The 10,016-nt window shown below is 37.7% G+C and overlaps 1 long non-coding RNA gene across 1 annotated transcript; it reads left to right on the forward strand.

Moving 5' to 3' along the window:
• Positions 1 to 269: 269 nt before the first annotated feature.
• LOC109256455 (uncharacterized) lies at positions 270 to 9,418 on the forward strand. Its single transcript, XR_008418180.1, has 3 exons — positions 270 to 495; positions 943 to 1,106; positions 8,738 to 9,418. It is a non-coding gene; the product is annotated as an uncharacterized LOC109256455 (long non-coding RNA).
• The last annotated feature ends 598 nt before the right edge of the window (positions 9,419 to 10,016 follow it).

Here is a 10,016-nt window from a genome sequence, read left to right on the forward strand (position 1 = left end):
ATATCTCCCTGGGGCTCTGCATATTGATGATACTCTCCTAGTGTCTCTTCAAAGGAAGCAAAATTCTTGAAGACAGGGACATGTTTTGTTCCTTCAACACAGGGAGAGTTCCATAAATTGCTCAATCCCAGTCTGGTGCCTCTAATTACTATGCTTTCTCACGTGATGGCCTGAAAAGTCAGGTGCTTTGCTTGCAGCTATGGGTGACCAGGTAGAGGAGTGTGAAGAGGCATTATGGGTGTGGAGGTCTGGCCCACGCTTCGTGGTTGCCATAGAAACCTGACGTCACATGGCGACCGTGACGACTTTTTAATAGAGACAGAAGTGCCCTCCATAGCAGAGCAGGGGCCCACCTTCAGGTGTTTGGGGGCGTTGTTGAGGGTGTGGGTCCCCGCGGTCGGGGATGAACCGCCCTGGGGTGGAAGGAGACAAAAGGATTCAGATCCAAGTTGCTTCGTTCTTGCCTTGGGAGTCGGCACGGCCGCTGTCTCGTAGGTAAAACCATTGGGAATCTCTCGCCCGGGCGCAGTTAGTGTGGGTCCTGCCCCAGGGGTGTCCTGGAGATGCTTTCCTTTAAAGACAGAGGCGCGGGAGTTAAGACAGATAAGGACTCAGCCCGAGCCCTCTATAAAATGGGGATGAGAATGCTTCACCCACAGGATTGCTGAAAACAGCCAGTGATACAAATGAGTGAGCTCATAGCCCTGTGGTTACTGTGTGCTCATGAATGTCTGTATGAATTCAGGCCATTTCTTCCTTTCAACTTTGTTTTTGGAGGATAAATGAGAAAGGAAGAAAAAAAGGCTCCGTGAGAAGCCCATTAAAACATGTGGTTGTTACAATCACGACCCAGTTGTATCAGTGTAATTGCCACTAACCCAGTGTCTGGCATGGTGCTGAGCCCAATCATAGTGATTGCTGGATCTGTTTCTCCCTGTGCAGCTCTTCATGCCGGTGGCCCAGCTCATATCAGGTGCGTGAAGAGGGCAGGTTCTGAGGATGTGTGTCCTGATGGCTGCTGAAGCTTCTACTCCAGGTTCAAGGTCAGCAGTTCTCAGGAGACCCCAACACTTCACACCCCTGGTGGAAATTGATGCCTGGCTCAAGTGAGTTAATAGTTCTGAGCAAAAAGTATGATGTGGAATAGCTCTTGTGAGATTCACAAAGTGGTCTAATGGGAGAAGAGTTTAGCAGGTGGAATTTCATTCCTTCAGCAGCTATATGATTTGAAGTAGCCCTTGAGGTCCATCTTAGAGAAACCCTTTTTTGCTGAAAAATAATTGTCTAGTTGGTGAAGGAAGTTTGTCTTTACCATGCATTTACAATAAATATACTTAAAATTTTCTCACCATATAAATAATAATAGGCAATTCTCGTGTACCTCATAGATGGGTGTGGAAATATGCAGTTGTTAGATCCTCATAGCAATTTGATATTGTAATATAGACTTCCCCCTGGTGATCAGAGTTTTCTTCCATTATATAATGACATTTTTAAAATTTAAATTAAATTAAATTAATTTCTATTTAATTTTATTTTATATTAAATATAATTTATTGTCAAATTGGTTTCCATACAACACCAAGTGCTCATCCCAATAGGTGCTTTCTTCAATGCCCATTACCCACTTTCCCCTCTACCCTACCCCCAATCAACCCTCAGTTTCTTCTCAGTGTTCAAGAGTCTCTTATGGTTTGCCTCCATGACATTTTTTTAAAGAGCCAGAAATTTTCCAAGTATTAGTTTAAAATGTCAGTAACTAGAATGTACTATTTATTTTATTATTTCATTTTGTTTTGTTTTGCTTTTTAAATTGATTTCACACCCAGTGTGGGGCTCTAACTCATGAACTCGAGATCAAGTCGCATGCTCCACCAACTGAGCCAGCCAGGTGCCCCTAGAACTTAATAACTTAAAAATCATTTGTTACCCTAGAGTTTGCCCTATTATAATGATACTCAACCACACCATGTTCCCTAAAATAACCAGTTACTCATTGATATCATTATGACTATTTTCTTAATAGTTTTTCTGTACTTTGGAAGGAAATGGACATTAGCTTTCCCTAAATATCTGGATATATTTCATTGGAAATGATTATTTCTGTTTTGGTTCTATGTACCATGGATCAATTTCACAAGATGTATAGGGTGGATCTGTTAACACTATAAGAACATAATCGTGGGAATCTTTCATTTAATTAATTGCATCACAGAATTATGAATATATAAATACAAATATTTTATTCAGGTATGATTAATGTCAATATACTATACACATTTAAAGTTTTTGCTTTAATAATTTTTGATATGTATGCACTTGTGAATCCAATACTGCAGTCAAGATAATGAAAATAACCACCTCAAAAAACTTCTTCATATCCCTTTGTGCTCCCATCTACCTCCCTCCAGTCTTTCTCTTCCTTGTCACTCTTACCCCATTCTCAGGCAACCACTGATATTCTGTCACTATGGATTAGGGTCATTTCCTATAATTTTATGTGAATGGAACCATACAATGTGTATTCTGTTTTGCCAATCTTCTTTCCTTCAACCTAATTATTTGTAGATTTATCCATTTGTTACATGCGTTAATATTTCCTTCCTTTTATTGCCTAATATTCCATTTTATGGATATACCACAATTTGTTCTTTCTGTTCACTTGGTAATAGGTGTTTGGGTTGTTTTCAATCTTATAAATGAAGCTGCTGTGAACATTTAGATACGTCTTTGCTTGGACATATGCTTTCTCTCTCTTATGCTGAAGTGTATTTATTAAGAGGATTTGTAGGAACGCCTGGGTGGGTCAGTCGGTTAAGCATCTGACTTCAGCTCAGGTCATGATCTCTCAGTTTGAGAGTTCGAGCCCCATGTCAGGCTCTGTGCTGACAGCTCAGAGCCCAGAACCTGCTTCGGGTTTTGTCTCCCTCTCTCTCTCTGCCCCTTCCCTGTGCTCTCTCTCAAAAGAAAGAAATAAACATTAAAAAAAACAATAAGAAGATTTGTAAAATTAACTTTCTAAGAAAGTGTTAAACTGTTTTCCAACACGGTTGTACAATGTTTCATTGTCACCAGTAGCGTATGAGAGTTCCATCCTCCACAACTCTGTCAGGACTTGGTATGGTCAGTGTTTTTATTTTAGCCATTCTCAGAGGCATATAGTGGGATTACATTTTCCTAATGACTAATGATGTTCATCATCTTTTCATTTGCTTACTTGACATTTGCATTCCTTCTTTGGTGGAGCATCTTTTCAAATCTTTTGCCCACTTATTTATTTGGTGTTGGTTTTCTTTGTATTGACTTTGCAAGGTTTTTTATTCTGGATACAAGTTCTTTATCAGACATAAGATTTGCAAATTTTTTTTTTTTGCAGTCAGAAGCTTGCCTTTTAATTCTTTCAGCAGTGTCTTTGAAAGAACAGAAGTTTTTAATTTTGAGGACATATAAGTTTTAATTTGTTCATTTTTGGTTTTTATATTGCTTTTGGTGTCATATCTAGGAAATTTTCACCTCACTTAAGGCCACAAGATTTTTTTCTTGTGTTTTCTTCTAGAATTTTTATAGTTTTAGCCCTTATACTTTTGTTAGTGATTCATTTTGAGTTGACTTTTGCATATGGTACAATATATGGATCACAGTTTATGTTTGTGTATATGGATACACACTTGTCTTGGAAGTATTAGTTGAGAAGGCTATCCTTTCTTCACTGAATTGACTTTGTAGGTTTGTCAAAAACCAGTTATCTATATATGTGTGGGTATTTGTAGACTCTTCATTTTGTTCCTTTGATATACATTTCTACATTTGTCCCAATAGCACATTGTATTGATTACTGTAGATTTATAATGAGTCTTAAAATAAGGTAATGCTTATTTTCCAACTGTCTTCTTCTTTTTCAAAGTTGTTTTCATAGTCTAGGCCCTTTGTATTTCCACATGACTTTTAGAAAAAGCCTGTTAATTTCTTCTCAAAAAAAATGTATGCTAGGATTTTTTGGAATTGCATTTCATCTATGATCACCGTGGGGTGAACAGACATCTTAATGATATTGAAGGTTTTTTATAAAGGTTTATTTATTTATTTTGAGAGACAGGGTAGGGGCAGAGAGAGAGAGGGAGAGAGAGAATCCCAAGCAGACTCTGTGCTGTCAACGCAGAGCCTGAAGTGGTGCTCAATCTCACAAATGACCTGAGCTGAAATCAAGAGTCAGATGCTTAACTGACTGAGCCACCCAAGGCGCCTCATGATACTTAGTCTTCTGACCCTTGAAGATGATATGTCCCTCCTTTATTTAGGCCTTGTCTAATTTGTCTCAGCAATGTTTTGCACTGTTTAGAGTATAGTCCTTGCACATCAGTGGACATAATTATTTTACATAGATTACCTCTGTGTAGTTCATACTTTCTGATGCTGCTGTCAGCAGCAGTATTTTTTTTGCCCAGTTTTGCCTATCCCCTCATCCTTCTCCCCTCTGGCAACCACCATTTTTTTCTGTGTATTTATGAGTCTGTTTCTGCTTTTTTTGTTTGTTCATTTGTTTTATTTTTCATATTCCACATATAAGTGAAATCATATCGTATTTGTATTTCTCTGACTTATTTCACTTAGCTTAATACTCTGTAGGTCCATCCATGTTGTGACAAATAGCAAGATCTTATTCTTTTTTGTAGTTGAGTAATATTACTGTGTGTGTATGGGTGTGTGTGCGTGTGAGTGTATACCACATTTCTTTATCCATTCACCTATCATGGACACTTAGGTTGCTTTCATATCTTGACTGTTGTAAATAATGCTGCAGTAAATGTAGGGTTATTTACATCTCTTTAAACTAGTGTTTTCTTTTGGGGGGTGTAAATATCCAGTAGTGAAATTACTGAGTTGTATGGCAGTTCCATTTTTAATTTTTTGAAGAATGTCCATACTTTTTTCCACAGTTGCTGTACCAATTTACGTTCCCACCAACAGTTAACAAAGGTTCCCTTTTCTTCATATCCTTGACAGCACTTGTTATTTCTTGTCTTTTTAATATTAGGCATTCTGATGGATGTGAGGTGATATCACATTGTGGTTTTGATTTGCATTTTCCTGATGATTAATGATGTTGAGTATCTTTTCATGTGTCTGTTGGCCATCTCAATGCCTTCTTTGGAAAAATGTCTTTTCAGGTCCTCTGCCCATTTTTTAAATCAAATTATTTGTGGGTTTTTTTTTTTTTTGCTGTTGAATTGTATATGTTCTTTATATATTTTGGATATTAACCCTTTACCAGATATATTATTCACAAATATATTCTTCCGTTCAGTAGATTCCCTCAATGGTAGTATTTTTATTACATTTCCCAGGTATTACATTTTCACTGCACTGTCAGTAGCCAATTATTGCCAGGAATCTTTTTGGTTGAAAGCACAAGTTACTCTAAGTCAGAAAAGATACTTGATGCTTAACACCTGTATTAGTCATACTTCTCCAGAAGAACAGAATGATAGCATGTTTATATATAGATAGAGATTTATTTTAAGTAACTGACTCATGAGATTGTGGAGGGTTGGCAGGTCCAAAATCTGATAAGGAAGGCTGGCAGGCTGGAGACTGAGGAGTGAGTTACAGTTGGAGTCTGAAGGCTGTCTGCTAGAGAACCACAAGGTGCTGATGTTGAGGATGAATTCCAAAGGCAGTCTCCTGGCAGAATCCCTTCTGGCTCAGGGGAAATCAGCCCTTTAGGCTGTTCAGGCCTTCAAGTGATTGGATGAGGACCACTCACCTTATGGCAGACTCCTTGACTAAAAGATGACCCGTTTAAATGTATATCTTCTTCAAAAGTAGTCTCACAGAAACATCCAGAATGTTTGATCAAATATTTGGACATTGTGGCCCTGCCAAGTTGACACATAAAATTTATCCTCACAATATTCATTTGCCTAGATTTCTATATTAGTTTTTAGATGTTATTAGCAAAGTACTTAAACATAGGGAGAAAAATGTTCCAGAGAAAATTCTATAGGTCACCTCGAGAAAAATCAGTCACTAAAATGAAATAGATTAGTAGTGTTCAACCTTATATGTGTGGTTAAAATTGAATTGTGGAGTTTTCCTTCTTTATCCCCAAATAAATCCACCTTGATGAATTTCTGGGTTCTTGGGTGATAAGAAAAGGAGGAGAGATTATGTATAACTGTGTGTGTGTGGTGTGTGTGTGTGTGTGTGTGTGTGTGTGTGTGTGTGTATTGTTGAAGCTGTGAGGAATATGTATTATGAGGAATATGTGTGGTGAGTTACTGTGAGTTATGTCAGTTCTCCTCAGTTGCTAGCATGTAAGGAGACAAGTCAGGATGGTTGCTGTATGTTTTTTTTTTTTTGAGCTTTTCTTGGCCAGCATGGTTACCATTGTGGCTCTGTGACTCCTGTTGGACTTGGTACAGCCTGAAAATGCATTTATGATTCTTATCTGAATCACCCATTACTATGATAGTTGTTAAGTGTTGCTTTTATAATTCTGTCATTCCTTCTAGATATATTAATTGACATTCAAATGTTGGGTAGAGCATCCCATTGTCCCCTTTTATTTATTTATTTGTTTATTTATTCATTCATTCATTCATTCATTCATCCATTTATTTAACTATTATGCCTCATAGATTCCTATTTTGCTGAAAGGGTTACCATCTAGCATTATAATTATTTGTTTTGTTGGTCACATTGTCACAGAATTGGCCAGTTTTTCCCCTTCAAGTTAGCTTCTGTGTCCACTTGTTTCCTCCATAGAATTCTTTGAGCACAGATTTTGTTCTTTGAGCCTGAGTATCTCCCCATCTGTAGAAAGGAAGTAATAATGTCCATCTCAGATCATCACTTTAAGGATTTAAAGAAAAAAATCTGAAAATAACTTGAAAATAACAACCTATAGCATGGGGCATGTAGGAGGACCTCAAAATATTAGTTCCTCATTCTAATTTCCCTCCTTCATTCTGTCAACGTGATGCCCTGACATGAACATTATAGCATGACTACCAGAGAGAATACTTGGACATGAAACAGCAAGCAGGGATGAACCCACATTTCCATGATGTGAAGACTTCAGTGTCACTGATGTGTGCAGGGAGGGGGCTGTGGGATGGAGCTGCGAAAGAGGCACAGCATCTCTACATAGCTTCCAGTGACCTGAGTGGGGACAGGCGAGAACCTGCTCATCCCTTTCCTCTGTGTTTCATATGCTTTCCCTTCCTCTAGCTTTCCTTTCTACCCCATGTGCTGTCAGGTGTTGTCAGCCTGATCCATCCTTTATTAAATTTTCAATCCACCTGTAAACTCAGGTTTTTTGTAGCTTAAAGATAATTGCTTAGATTTAAATTAATTTAACAGATATAAGAAGTGATGTTTTAATTCTATAATTTCTTCTGCATTTGTTAGGATTCTATAAAACAAAACTCCTTTTGTCAACTACATGGTTACACTGTGGTATGGTCCACACAGAAGGTAAGGATGAATGCTTACTTCTTTTGCGCTGTGTCCACTTTTAATTTTTAAAAATTTTTAAAAATGTTTATTTATTGATTTTGAGAGAGAGAAAGCGAGCGAGCAGGGGAGGGGCAGAGAGAGAGGAAGAGAGAGAATTCCAGGCAGGTTCTTTGCTGTCAGCACAGTGCTCATTCTCACGAACCGTGAAATCATGACCGGAGTAGAAACCAAGAGTCAACACTTAACCGATTGAGCCACCCGGGCGCCCCCTATGTCCACTTTTTAAAATAATGGGTTGTTTTCCTTGGATCCTCCAAAGGTGAACAATGAGTTTGTTTTGTGTGTTGTTTCTTTTTCTTTCAGAATGTCATCATGAACTCTAGATGTTTATATACTTGAGGTTTCAGTCTTTAGTCATTAATGTTTTTGATGTTCAATTGTTCTATCTTAGGCCTGTGGGAGCCTCTTTGGGTTGGCTTTTGTGTCTATGATATGCTTTCTGATATGAGCTGTTTGGTCCAGGGTCATCTGGAATCAGTTATTTCTTCAAGGAAACCTGGTTCTTTTAGGGGAAAATATTTTAGAGGATTAAGTCTGGGAACTAGAGATGCTCATTGCTACTGGCTTGGTCACTATTGATGGTCCTTTTTACTACATGGAGCCTGTAAATATGTATTATATTTTTATGGTAATATACATCATCTCCTTCCATCCTGGGCTTATAGGTTCCTCTGTCACCTTATAGGTAATCATTTTTATCAGTTGATTTTTTTTTTTTTTAAATTTACGTCAAGTTAGCTTATAGTGCAACAATGATTTCAGGAGTATATTCCTTAATGCCCCTTACCCATTTAGCTCATCCCCCCTCCCACAACCCCTCCAGTAACTCTCTGTTTGTTCTCCATATTTAAGAGTCTCTTTTGTTTTGTACCCCTCCCTGTTTTTATATCATTTTTGCTTCCCTTCCCTTACATTCATCTGTTTTGTATCTTAAAGTCCTCATATGAGTGAAGTCATATGATATTTGTCTTTCTCTGACTAGTGACTAATTTTGCTTAGCATAATACCCTCTAGTTCCATCCACGTAGTTGCAAATGGCAAGATTTCATTCTTTTTGATTGTCGAGTAATACTCCATTGTATATATAAATCACATCTTCTTTATCAGTTGGGTTTTAACATTCCAGTTTTAAAAGATATAATTTGCAATATACATATATTAGTTTTCTCCCCTGTTCATTTTTTTTTAATTTTTTAACGTTTATTTATTTTTGAGACAGAGAGAGACATAGCATGAGCAGAAGAAGAGCAGAGAGAGAGGGAGACACAGAATCCGAAACAGGCTCCAGGCTCTGAGCTGTCAGCACAGAGCCCGACGCGGGACTCGAACTCACGGACCGTGAGATCGTGACCTGAGCTGAAGTCAGACGCTTAACCAACTGAGCCACCCAGGCGCCCCTCTCCCCTGTTCATTTGTAAAAGGTGCCATATTATACACCAGTGTTGTGCAATAAAAATTTCTGCAGAAATGAAAATATTCTGTATCTGTGCTATCCAACTTGGTAGCCGCTAGCTGCATGTGGGTGTACAGTGTTTAAATGTGGTTATTGCAACTAAGGAACTGATTTTTTTAATTACACTTATTGTAACTAATTTAAATTTAGATAGACCTGTGTGGCTATGATTACTGTATTGGACAGAAACAGCTCTAAACATTTTTCTGCACCTTGCCTTTTTCACCAAACAATATATCCATAGCAGTACAGAGAGGGAGTCCTCATTGCTTTTCTTTCTTTTTCTTTTTTCTTTTCTCATTGCTTTTCTAGCTGCATAGTATGCCAGGATGTAGATGTGCCATAGCTTATTCATACAACTCACTATTGGTGGACAGCTGTTTGTTTCTAGTTTTCTGGTGTTATGAATTTTTCTTTAAGGAATAAACTTGTACGTATGCCTTTTCATTTTTTGTATTATTTCTTTAGGATAGATTCTTAAAAGAGAGATTAGTGGTTCTAAGAGGAAATACATATGTAATTTTATTAGAGAGCTCAAATTCCATCCACAGGGTTTGTACCATTTTATATTACCTTTAGTGATGCATGGGAATGCTGATTTCCTCACAGACTATCTAATTGGTGAGAAGAGGTAGGTTTTTTTCCCCCCTTTGAATGTCTTATCTTGAGTTAGGTTGGGCAATTTTAGATGTTTAGGGACTTTTTTGGTGAAATACTTGTTTGTGTGTATTGCTCCTTTGTTCTTTCCTGGTGTGTGTGTGTGTGTGTGTGTGTGTGTGTGTATGGATATTTCTCTCTTCATTTTTTCATGACTATCTATATATTTTTAACATAACCATTTGTGATGTAAGTTGTAAATATTTTTCCCAATTTTATTTTGATGAGGCCCCAATAGTTCATTTCTGCTTTTGTTTCCCTTGTCTCTGGAGACATGTTGAGTAAGAAGTTGCTGTGGCTGAGGTCAAAGAGGTTTTTGCTTGCTTTCTTCTCTAGGATTTTGATGTCTCCCTGTCTTACGTTTACATCTTTCATCCACTTTGAGTTT

Source organism: Panthera pardus, unplaced genomic scaffold (genome assembly GCF_024362965.1).
Source record: "Panthera pardus isolate Hobbes unplaced genomic scaffold, ASM2436296v1 HiC_scaffold_27, whole genome shotgun sequence".
In the NCBI taxonomy this organism is placed as follows: Eukaryota; Metazoa; Chordata; class Mammalia; order Carnivora; family Felidae; genus Panthera; species Panthera pardus.